Below are 12,810 nucleotides of genomic sequence, written 5' to 3' on the forward strand. Positions count from 1 at the left end.
AGACCCCTGGAGGCTGACCTTCCATACTCCCAGGTCAGCCTCCCCCCTCCAGGCACGTGGCTGCATCTGGGCAGCTCTGGACACAGCTCGGCTCAGCCTCCTGCGGGCCCAGCGGGCAGGGACCCAAGCCGGGCATGTGAGCTGAGCGCAGCAGAAGCACAGCTGTGGCGGCCCCCCCGCGCCCGGCCCGGGGGCTGGGGCACCTGCCGGGGCGGCGGGGCAGGAAGGCCACCACCCCACCTGCTGCTCGGGACACTGGGGTGCAAGGAGTGGGCCTCGTCCTCGAGAGGCCATCGAGACCTCCCCCCCCACCCCCTGCCTCTGGCAGGCAGGTTGGAGAGAGCCCAGGGCCTCTGCTGGATCTCAGCCTGGGGCGGTGACAGATCCCAGCCCCCCTGCAGAGTCCTGCAGAAATGGTTCATTCTCCAGGGCCCACGGCTGTCCCCATGCCTGGTGGCCTCTCGATGACCTGCGGCGTGTCCACGGGCCTTGGATGGGATCCACAGGGACCTTGTTGTCCTCTCCCCATTGTCGTTTGGAGATCAGCTCCCTCCATCCTGCAGGAGGGGCTTGGAGGGCACCTGAGCTGGGGGTCACCCCACCCCCTCAGGCCACACCCCACCCCAGGTACTCCTCCCAGGGGAGGTGTTGTGGGGACTGGCTGGTGGATCTTCAAAGGATTTTAAGTGGAGAAACGGTAGAGTGCCCTGGGTTACCGAGAAGCTGCTAGAATATTCTTTGAAATTTCCGAAGGCCTCGACCACCCGGCTGCCCCCTCTCCCAGCCCCTGCAGCACCCCAGCCTCCAGGGCTGTGCCAAGAAAGACAGCCAGGGGCAGCCAGGGGCAGAGATGGCCATCGCCAGGTGCCAGCAGAGTCGAACCAGAAGCAGAGCTGTGGAGGACAGTGTGACCACGCCTCCAAGTGGGGGGCCGAGTCTGCAGCTTGAGAACCCCAGGGCCGGTGCGGGAGGGACGGCCAGCTCAGGGCCCCGCCGTGTGCGTGAAATTCTCGGACCCTCGCCCCGAACCCCGTAGGAGAGCTGCCCCGGCATTTGAGGAGGTGCCCGCACTCGGGGTTCCTGCCCAGAGCATCCCGCGAGCAGCCGGCCAGACCATGCAGGGCCCACTCTTCCTCGTGTGCCAGCCCTGCCACCCCCTCTCCCTTGGGTCTACTGCTGCTGACACCTGGCTGCGGCCGTCCCTCCACCTGGCTGCGGCCATCCCTCCACCCAGCTGCCTTCGCCACCCAGCTGCCTTCCTTCGCGGTGCCCCTGGAGGTGGGGCTGGCCCAGGAGCTGGAGCCGGGGAGGGGCCCAAGGATGGTGGCCACGAAGCAGAGGCCGCTCCTAGCCAGTGGGGGCCTGGGGCTCGCTGGCGGCCTATGGGGAGGCAGAGGCCTGCGGGGGCCTGCAGCAGCCCCGCCTCAGAGAGGTCTGGCAGGCCTGCGGCCGCGGGGAGACCTCGGCCCGCCTGGCTCCCACGGCCCAGATGCTCGGAGTTAGGGCGGCCGGGGCGGATGGCTCCCAGAAGCACCCAGCCTGGCCGCGGGTGGTCAGGGCTCAAGCTTGCCCTCCCACCTGCTCATGGGCAGGCTGGGCACCCCTCCCCACAGGACTGTGAGGGGCAGGGGCTTGCCCACTGGCCAGTGGAGTCTCCTGGTTCCAGACTACGTGCCTGCTTGTGTCAGCCTGGCCCAGCTCTCTGCAGGACTCCGGGTCCCATCGGGGTCAGTGGGGACACCTCTCGAGCTGGGCCCAGGGTCCTTTCTTGGTCTTCGGCCTAAGCACGCCCCTGAGGTGGGCACACCTGCCTTTCGCTTCAGGCATGAGGTAACCCCAGCTCTGAGCAGGGGCTGCAGCAGGGTGGGCGCCTAGTAGGGCAGTGGGTGCTGGGCCCCGTGGGGCGGGAAGCGGGGCACCAAGCTCACAGGCCTCCATCCCGGCACCCTGGAAGGCCCTTCGGGGTCACCCCACACTCCCTGCTACCCAGGGCCATAGCTGGCCTCTGCTGGATGCCATCGAAGGTGGCCCATGTGTGACAACATGTCCAGCCATATGGCCCGGATAGCCCAGGCCAGACCAGGAGAGCGCCCAGCCCGCAGGGTGAGGGCGCTGGAGGGTTCCGTGAGCGCCCACGTCGTCCGGGCCTGGACCGGATGCACCACACGGGTCTGGCAGTCATGCTGGCTCCTCCTGGCATCCAAGTGTTTATTTCTGGTGCGGGAGGGGTGTGGGGACAGATGTGGCCTCAGGGGACGGGGCATAAGCAAAGCCAAGAAGGCAGTGAGGAAGGGGTCAGCTGATAGCCAGGCTGGGCTCCACCGTCCCTCAGACGGGGGCTGGCTGGGGCCATCGGTGACAGGGGAGGCCGAGGAGGAAGCGGGGCCGGAACGAGAGCCCGTGCCTGGGGACAGGCTTCACGCGTCCACTCAGCGTGCGTACACGCGCACACCTGCACACGCGCTTCGTGCGCACACCTATGTGCAGACGAGCAGGTGGCCCCTGCACGCAGCCACCCTGTCCTTCACAGAGAGCAGCACAAGGCTGTGGGGTCTGTGGCCCGCAGCCCCCCAGAGCCCCTGGGGCCTCTGGCGGGCAAGACCTGAAGACGGCCCGAGACGCAGGCCTCTGGAGGTGGGCGTGGGGACTGGGGCCGAGGCCAGTTGCGTCGCCCAGAGCGGGGTCTGCTCCCAGGGACAGCCCAGACCTTCCGCCAGCGTCCCCTGTGGCCAGCTCCAGGGCTGCCTGTGCGGCTCAGCCCAGCCCCGCGCATGGGGACAGAGCCCGGGAACCTCGCTGAAGTGCACAGTTGTTTCGAGGGACATCTGCTGTCCGGGGCCCAGAGTCCTGGCAGCTGACAGGGTGGAAAAACCCAGCTCCCTGATAATCCGCACAAATCTAAGAAATGAGAGAAGTTCCTTCAAAACAAAGCGGCCTCTGCGAGAGCATTCCTCGCGGGAGGGCGCAGCCCGCGGGAGCTTTCCACACATGCAGGTGGTGGCGTGTCCGTCGCACAACCGCGGCACAGTCATGCGTGCGCCTGTGTGCGAGTGTGTGCCCGTGTATGCGTATGTGTAGGTCTCTGTGCATGCATGTCTTTGTGTGCACGTGTGTACATGTGCATGCATACCTGTGCATGCATTGCGTGCATGTGTGCACACGTGCACGTCTCTGTGTGCGTGCATGCATGTCTGCGTGCATGTGCATGAGCATGTGCGTGCATGCCTGTGTGCACGTGTGTGTGGTGTACGTGTGTGTGCATGTGTGCTCGTGTGCATGTATTTCCGTGTGCGCATACATGTCTGTGTGCGTGTGCATGTATGTCTGTGCATGTGTGTGCATGCATGTGTGTGCGTGTGCACGTGCATGTATGTCTGTGCACCACGTGTGCACAAGCACAGTGAGGTGATGATTCCACGTCCCCCATCAGCCTGGGAAACTGTAGCTTCCTCATCAGGGCGGAGAGGTGGGCGGTCAGCCCCTCTTCCTGTTCCTGAGGGCACCCAGGCCTCTCTGTCCCAGCCTGGTCCCATGGTGACCAGAGCCCATGACGCTTTCCCTTTGACCCCCTCCCCTGGAGCCTACCCTCCCTCCCAGCCTGCCTGGAGGTCACCAGTGGGAGACCCCAACGCAGATGCCTGGGAGGCCCCCAGTATGCCCCTCGACCTGTGGTGGCCGTGGGAGGTAGATGGTAGGTAGCGCTGGACCTCGAAGTAGTGCTCTGGCCACCAGCCACCCTGGCCTTTCGAACCTTTGGCGGGGGCACTCTGAGGTACCCGTCACCCTCCTGGGATCTGCCCCTCCCCACAGCGCCCAAGGACCAATCAGCTGACAGGCGGGCTGTGATGGGCATGCGGAGCCTGGCCTGTCAGCCATGGCACCTGCCTCCCTGCTGGGGTGAAGCTCCTTACTTGTAGAGGTGGGCAGCTGGGTGGGGACCCTTCCTGGGCCAAGCCCTGCCCAAGTCCCTGGGGAGCCGCCCGTGGCCTCACATGGGGGCTACGCTTCCCCTCACAGAGTCCCCCCTTCCCAGCAAGGGGTCTCAGACCCACAGAAAGCCCCAGAGACTGGGCAGCAGATCTGCTGGCCCTTCCCCACGCCCCAGAAGGATGCCCCTTGCCAAACGCCCTCCCCACAGCTTCCCCGTCACGCCTGCACTGAGGGGGCCCCAGGCAGCGTGTGTGATCCCCGACTGGGCAGCACTGTCCTCCTGGGAGCCCCGTGTCCTCCCTGTGCTGTGCCGGGGGTTCTTGGTGATTCTTGGGGAACTGGATGACCCGAGGGCCTCACTATAGGGCAGGGGCTTTTGGGCACAGATACTTTGCCAGGGCAGAGTGGGTGTGGCCTTGGAACCAGCACAGGCCAGGGATGGTGGGAAGGGCTCCAGCTCAGCTCTGCACCCACAGGGATGTCCCGCAGGCCAACTACTCAGGACCCCCACTGTGCCCAGATCACCCCGCCCACCTGCTCCCTCCCTTAGTCCACAGAAAAGAGGCAGTGAGCTCTGGAGCCCCATTGAGCTGGTCCGAGGCCCGGCAGGCCCAGATGGTGACAGGTTCTGGGGCCAAGATAAAGAGACCTGAGCCTGCCACCCGCAGAGCCCGAGGGCAGGCTGAGCGGCCCCACAGCCCCAGCCAGGGACCTTCCCAGGTCCCATGGCCACCCCCTCATGTTCTAGGACATGTTCTGCCTCGTCTGCTCTCCACACCGTCCCCTCCCAGCCCTCCCCCCGGGGTCCCCACCACCCAGGCCCTCTTCTTGGTGACACTCCTCCCACGCTAGGCCTGCAGTCTGGCCCACGCCCTGCATGCCCCCTCCGCCTCGGCGTCCCCACGTGCCCAGAGCCTGGCACGCCGGGTCACAGGCTGGGCACCTGCCTCCTGGCCTCTCCTGGCCTCTCGTGGCCCCGCTCATCTGCTGGGCCGGCCGTCGTGGACCCCCGAGGCTGCGCCCCTGTCCCGGCTTCCACACAGCTTCACTCTGAACCCCAAAGTCACTGCCCAGAATGGGAGTGTGCAGCGCGCCCCCTGCTGTGGAGGTCCCCTTCCTCACACATTCAAGGGTGGGTCAACACCCCGAAAGCACGGGTGGCTCATGAGACTTCAAGTGCTTTCAGTCGAGAATGTGCTGCGCCCCCAGAGCCAGTCTTGGGGCATGAGGAACCACATGGAGTGTCTATGCATGTGCATACGTGTGTATGTGCGCGCACATGTGTGTGTCATATGTACATGTGCTTATGCGCGCTCATGTTTATGTGTGCACGCACGTATACGCATGCATGTACATGCACATGTGCACTGCACACCGCATACGTGTGCATGTGTATCTGTGCATCGCATACGGTAATTGTACGTGCGCACAGATGCACACACATGCACATGCACATGTTTATAGGCGCACAGTGTGTGCACGCCAGTGTGCACATGTATGCGTGCACACACGTATGTGCGTGCATGCACATTGCATGTACATGTGTGGGTGGACATGTGGGTGGACACGTATGTATATTCTTTCCGTGACTGGTCAACACCACCGTTTACAGCTTTAACTCGACAGAGTCGCCGTGACACCGCTCCTTGCTCCCGAGCCAGACACACTGTCGTCTGCGTCTGACCCTGAACCCGGTCACTGCTGCCGTTGTCTGCATGGCTGAGACCAACTGGACCAGCACCCGCCCCCGCCCCTCACTCCTGCAGGCGGGCACGGCCTTCTGCGTGCCGGCCTGTCTGCGAGGGGACAGCCTGGGAGCCCTCGGCCACACTGTCACATGAGCCAGCAGGAAGCAGAGACCCCGCTGGACCCCGGACCTGTCTTTTCTAGTCCCAAACCCACTCCTACTGGAAGCTGTGCCCAAAGTGGGGAGGTGGGGGTTGCGAGGAAGACACAGCTGTCCCTTGACCTCAGAGCCGCCGGGGGTGGGGTGGCCTCGGGCCTGTGTACAACACAAAAGGCTCCACGCAGGCGGTGTGATTTCGAAGCAGGCCAAACTGCTCTGCGGTAGGAGGGAGGAATTCGGCCGAGGCCGCGGGGTGGGGGTGGGGACCTGACCGCGAATGGGCTCGGGGGACCTCTGGGGCGAAGGCACGTCCTGCTGAGCTGGGCTGTTTGCACAGGTGTCTGCCTGCGTCAGAGCTCATCACGGGGATGGCCGAACTGCGTCCAGTGTTTGTCAAATGCGCTTCCACGCTTCAGCGGGGTTCCTACCTCAGGAATGAAGACTAAATAAGGGCTGTTCTCAGAAAAAAAAACCCAAAGGAATTCATCACCAACAGATTTGGAACTTAAAAAGATGCCGAAGGGCACTCCTCAGTCAGAGGGCGCCGTCCCGGAGAGACCGAGGTGCCAAGGAGGGGTGAGGCGCAGGTGAGCTCGGGGGCCCGCTCAGCCCTGGTGCGTTGGGTGGGGCGCAAAGGCCATGCAGAACTGAAGCACGTGACAAGGCTGGGACGTTCGGAGTGTGCAACGGCACGGCCCAGAGGACGGCAGGCTCACTGATTCACACTCAGCAGTGGCGACTCCTAACCTGCCCTTCGCTGGGAAAAGCACAGTGGAAAAGTTCGGAGTCTGGAGCGAGGCCGATGGGCATCGCTCCCAGCAGCGAGGGGCGGGAGCCACCGCACCGTCCACCCAGAGGACAGGATCCACCAGACGGGGCCCAGCCACACGGCGGACTGTCACTCAGCCTTGAAAGGAAGGAAGTCCCGACACTGGCCACGGCTTGGATGGACCTCGAGGACACAGTGCTCAGTGAAACGAGCCAGTCACAGAAGGACGGGTCCCGTGGGACCCCACTCACGAGAGGTCCCCAGAGGGGTCAGATCCACAGAGACAGGAAGTAGGCGGTGGGGCCGGGGCTGGGGGAGGGGCTGGGGGTGAGAGTTTAACGGGGACAGAGTTCCCGTTTGGGAAGATGAGAAAGTCCTGGAGGTGACGGTGGTGACGGCCACGCACAGTGTGACTGTGCCGGATGCCACCGAGCTGTGTACGTACGCATGAACGAGAGAGTTAAGGAAAAAAACCCACATTGACAAGCTAATAAAGGGAGAACATGATGTAATAAGGAAATTATTACTACAGGGGGCAAGGAAGGGGACAGAAGGCTGCAGCAGCCGGTGGGACAAGTTGCCCCCCCACCCCCCCAGGTGGGCAGCTACCACCCCCACCCCTCCCTGTGCCCTCTGCCCTGTGACTGATGCCCCCATCCGGCGTGGCTCTGTGTGCACCTGCCTGGAATTTGGGCCAGAGGGAGACCATGTGAGTCCTGAGAGGGCGCATGTCCTGTGCTGCTCTTGGCCATCGAGGTCATGGCTGTTCACGCTGTGAGGCAGGGCCTGGAGTGGGGGCGGGGGGCACTTCATCCTTCAACAGATACCTTGGCTGGGTGACCAGCCTGAGGGGGAGACAGAGCCTCAGGTGAGGAGGGAGACACACAGGTGCTGGGGGCGTGGGGCAGCAAGGTAGACCGAAGCAGCTTCCTGGCTGTCACAGGGGGACAGGCGAAGGGACCAGACGGGGAAGGGGGCTGGTGCAGGAGGCGAGGCACTGCGGGACACGCCCCCAGGATGCCAGAGGCTGCCCTGCCCCCAGCCGGGGTCCTTGGGAAGCCCGCAGGGACCCCCAGACTCAGTGTACCCCCGTGGCCGAGAGCAGTGTGTGTGCAGGTGAATGTGAGTTGCATGCGCTTGGGGGCAGAGCACACAGTATGTGTGCACGAGTGTGTATTTCTGCCTGTGCACACGTGCGTGCATAGGTGTGCAAGTGGCATGCACACATAGAGGACCAGAGGCAGGAAATGCAGGGGCACGGTGGGAAGCCCTTCTAAGGGAGGAGGTGGCCCAGGAGGGGGACCCGGGCGGAGGCAGAGACCAAGGAGCCATGAGCCCCGTAGTTTGTGCCCATGCTGAACCCCGTGGCTGCCGGGCCCCACGCATGGACCCTGCACGTGGGCCGTGCCTACCCACGGGCTCCCAGGGGGTTTTTGAGGCCCAGCGACAAGTGGCCCACCTCCGGCCAGGCCCAGCCCGCCCCAAGCGGCTACCTGTCAAGTCTGGGAAGACCACGTTGTCCTTGGACAGGCCCTTGGCTCTGACCAGGCAGACGAATCGGTCCAGCACCTGGGCCTGAATCTCCCACGCTCTGCCTGGGGCCCAGGAACACAGCATGGCCCTCAGCGCTGGGGGTGGGTGCGGGTACTGGGCGTCCCCTGCCCAGCATACCCCCTGCCCCCGGCCAGGAGCACAGCCCGGCCTCCCCATCCCTGGGCCACCAGGGGGCGAGGGGCTCACACAGCAGGTTGACCCGGAGGTCCAGCCAGCCTCCTGACTGCCCCCGGAAGAGCACCAGGGCGAACGTGCTGTAGTTGGTATCCTGCACCTGCAGCTCGGCCCCGGGCACTGCAGGGGGGGCGGGGGGGGCACGGCCCCAGGTCAGGGGCCCTCACGCCAGCACCCCAGCCCCCCTCCCCACATCCCACCGACTCACCGCCACTGCCGTCCACTGAAAACTTCCCAGGCTGGGTCATGGGAGTGAGCATGTAAGACCAGGTGACACAGCGCTGATGCCTGGGGGAGTGGGCAGAGGAGGCGGGTTCTGGACGCCACTGGCTGCTGGCCGCTCGGCCCCAAGGTGGGCCCCCAAGGGGGGTCCAACCGTTGTGCTGTGATGGGAGGCTCATGCTCCGTGGGCTGGGGAGGGGGCTCGGCTGCCCTCTCCCGGGTCGCTGTGTCCACCCCGTGCCCCCGCTCAGCCCAGAGCGGGACGGAGGGGCGCACGGGTGTGCAGTGGGGAGGAAGCGGCAAGGCCCCTCCGGGGCTCTCCCAGCCCCAGCCGTAGCCCGGGATGGGGCCACGTAGGGAGGTGGGAGGGCGGCTGCGGCCATTGCCCTGTGCTGGGCCTCACAGCCTTCCCTGCCGGCTCAGTCCCCAGGGGCCCGTCCAGCGTGGGCTGCTGCAGGGGCCCGCCTGCTTCAAGAAGCGGCAGGTGCGGTCCGGCCCGCTGGCAGGAAGGGCCGAGGCTGCCCGAGGGCTCCAGGGGTGTCTGCACTGGTTTTCTGCTCCCCGTCATCCACCGCCACCCAGAGCCGATGCCCTAGGGGTCCCAGTTTCTCTGGGGGCGGGGTGTAGCCCCTCAGAGGCTGGACGGTGCCCCCCCGGGTCCATGTGGCACATCTGCCTTGCTTGAGCTTCCTGCTCTGTGTTACTTGCAACCAAGGAGCCATGACCGGAGGTCTCAGCCTTTCTCTTCCTCCGCGGCTGCTGGGTAAAGAAGCCTTCCTGGCAGCAGTGTCCCCCAAAGGGGACTGACACCGGAGGCTCCACCTTCTCCCTAGCTAGGGGGCAGCCACTTTATCCAGGCAGGCCGACCAGAGCATGTCACCTGGGACACAGTGACTGGTTGTGAAGGAGCACACGTGTCAGTGCCAGGCTGGCCCCAAAGCCTCCTTTCTGGCTGAGGCACCGTCTCATCCTAGGGGTGAGCAATGCCGCGGGCGGGCGGAGCTGGGGCGGGGAAGGGGCCCAGGTCACAACGCTGGGGGCTCCTGGACCCAGCCTGACCTGAGACCCACCAGCCCGTGGGCTCTTCCTGGCCTGTGCTCCAGCCAGCACCCCACATTTTTGTGTACGCCCCCAGACCTGGGGCCGGTCGCCGGCAGTCTGTGCTGGCCTCGGCATTAGGGGAGGACCCCAGGGTGGACCTGAGCCACAGAGCCGCTGGCCCCGGGCGCAGGCGCGGGCTCACACTCACCGCATCATGGCGTAGGACGCCTTGAGGCGGCTGCTCCCCTTCGGCTCGAACGTCGCGATGAAAGGGCTCAGGAGGGACCTGTCCACTTTCCTGTAGGAGCTGCCCGCCAGGCCGAGGACAAACCACTCTCCCTGGAACTGCAGGGCCGGGCGGGGGCAGAGCCCGGGGTGGCTGCAGGAGTCCGCCAAGCATGGGCTCCCGGCCTGCCCCGGCAACGCTGGCCAGCAGCTGGCCTCTCCGAGCCTCAGTTTCCCTGTCTGTGCAGAGGGTCTGAGGCGGTCCCGCCTCACAGGGACTGGCGGGTTACAGAAGGGCGTGCCGACCCAGGGTCTGTCTAGGGTGTTTTCCTGGTGGAGGCCGGGGGTCTCCATGACGGGGGAGGCTGGGAGCAGGGCCGGGGCCCCCGGTCAGCACAGGGCTGTCTGCCGCCCTCTCCCTCCCAGCCCCCAGACCTGGTCCTCCTGAAAACTCTGCAGGGCCGGGGTGACGGTCGGAGGGGTGTTCAGGGTCTGGCCCTTCACAGCCCCCAGCAGGGCGAGTGCCACCCACAGGGTGCACGGCGGCTCCATGCCTGCAGCACCGAGGGACAAAGTGGCCATCGAGCCACCGACGCGGACGCACCTATTTGTGGCCCCACCCCATCCCCCACAGGCGCCCCTCCCTGGGGGCGTGCCCACCCCGCCCTGCTCCTGGGACTGGCAGCAGGAGAGGGGGGAGCAGAGGGCTTGCGGTGGGCTGGGCAGGTGGGGAGCCCTCCACAGATGTGGACCAGCAAAGGCGGGGGCACCTGGGTCCCAGCCCTGGAGGGTGACGGGCAGGAAGCGGAGGGTGGGGTGCCCACTGGGCCCTTGGGCCTTGCTTTCTGATTCCTGGGAACTTCCACACTGCATCTCCTCGGCCCCGTTCCAAGCGCCCCAGGCCTGTCCTGGCTGCCAGGTGGAGGACAGAACGCCCCAGGCAGGGAACTTTCTCAGTCTGAGGGGTCAAGGCCGGGGCGTTCCGGCTGCAGGAACACGGTGCAGAGCCCGGGCTGCCAGCACCCACGCTGTTCCACGCGTGCGAGGCCAGGACAGGGCCAGGGACCTGCAGCCCGGAGGGGCAGCATGCCGAGGGGGAGGCAATCGGCAGGGACCTGAGCCAGAGGGGGAGTGGGGCAGGGAAACCTGGCCTAGTGGATGTGGGGCGCTCACGTCCGGTCCTGGGGGCAGGAGGCCAGCAGGGGCAGGTGCGGCCCCCTCCCCACCTCTGGCCACCCCAGGAGGAAGGGACCGGAGGAAAATACCCTCCCTGCCCACAGCAGCTGAGCATGTGGGTGCTGGACGCCATCATGGCCAAGAGGGATGCATCCCTGACCCGGGCCCCCTCCCCGCGCCGAGGTCCCCTGTCCTGCACCCCCCTTACCCGCCCTGGGCCTGGCAGCCTGTGCTAAGCTGGAGCCCCAGGTGGGCCACTCAGCTGTCCCCAGCCTCGCTCTCCTCACAGGAGTGCGTGACCCCTGCCGGGAGGGTCCCCAGTGACAGCTGGGCTGCAGCCAGCACCTGTGGGTCATCCGCGGGCCCTGGAGCAGGGGGCGTCAGGGGTCTGGAGGGCTGAGCCCGCAGCGCGCGGTCCCCACTCCCTCAGTCCGTGTGCCCACTGGCCAGCACGCTCGGGCCCGCGGCAAGGGCGGTTGCAAATAGCCCACCTCCTCCCCCTGAACTTCCCGAAGGAGCCACCAGCTCCCACAGAAGCTGGCGCGGTCCCAGCCGCCCTCTGCCCTCTCGCCGGCAGGAGCCAAGCTCCTGAAACCGCCGCCTCTGTGCACTCAGCCCAGCCAGGTTGCCTCCGCCCCGGGGCTGCCTTGCTCACAGGGTGCTCTGGAGAGATTTGGGGGTGCCAGCCAGCAGTGTGTCAGAGCAGGACAGCTGGCCCCTCCACGCGGCCTCCCGGCCAGCACAGGCCGGGCACACAGTGGCCCGGCGGCAGGGTGAGGGGCCAGGCTGCACGGGCCCCCGGCCCGGCGTTGACTAGTAAGCAAATAAATAAATTTGCGAAAAAATGGTTCACTCGCAGCCACAAGTGTTCACCGCATGTCTGAAAATGCGATCGCAGCTCATTAAACTCCGGGGAAGACCAAGCGCTGGGCGGCTGTCACCGTGCGCGCCCCGGCCCAGTGAAAGGAGTAGACTGGCCGCGGCTCGCACGGGCCCCAAGGACCTGCTGTGGGATCGGAGTGGGTGGGGCTGCTGCGAGGCCTCAGCCCTGCGGTGACTCGGGAGGACCTCCGGACACTCAACCCTCCTTCTTTCCCCAGAAGCCCTGGGGGGTGCTCACCCCTGCACCCTGAGGTAGAGGTCTTCACTGCGTGGGGGGCACAGGGCTCGCTGGGGCACTGCCGCTCTGTGACGCAGGTGTCGTGTGGCCTCCGGCTCTGTCCTGAGGGCCTCTGGGACGAGGGGGTGGCAGGGGTCTCCTTTCCCTTCTCCCTGCAGTCCTGGGGGCCAGGCCCTTGCTGTGCCCACCTCCCCCCAGCCCTAGCTATCTGCCCGAGGGGTCGGGCATGGTCCCCAACCACTGGGGACGAGGAGCCCCTCTTGGCAACTGGCCACCGCAGTCGTCCTGGTCTGGGCCGGGCCAGTGGGGGAAGTGGGCAGGTGGGCGCTGGGAAGGACCAGGCACTGGTCGGGCCTGCTCTGCGGCCTCCAGCTCACCTGCGAGGCCTGGTCCCCCACCCCGAAGCCAGGGAGGATGCTGCTGAGGGGGAGGAAGCCCAGGGCTGAGGGGTCCCACATCCAGGTGGCCCCCCCAGCATCACTGGTGGCCAACTGGTGGCCAGCCCTGGATGCTGAGCTCCCAGGGGAGGGGCCCGCCGCACCCCCACCGGTGCCCTTCAGGAAGACTTAAATCAGGACGACATCAAGTTTCCAACTGGGCGGCCACAGGGCTGGCTTCAGGGCCAGCCCTGGTCAAACCCATGCCTTGCAGTTCCTGACCCTCTACCCCCAGCCTGGCCCCAACTGAAGGGCTGCCATCTGCCCTCGGACCTGTCCCCAAGTCCTGAAGGCGGCGCCCTCGTCCTGGGTCCCA

The sequence above is a fragment of the Pteropus vampyrus genome, unplaced genomic scaffold, assembly GCF_000151845.1.
Source record: "Pteropus vampyrus isolate Shadow unplaced genomic scaffold, Pvam_2.0 Scaffold157, whole genome shotgun sequence".
NCBI classification, from domain to species: Eukaryota; Metazoa; Chordata; class Mammalia; order Chiroptera; family Pteropodidae; genus Pteropus; species Pteropus vampyrus.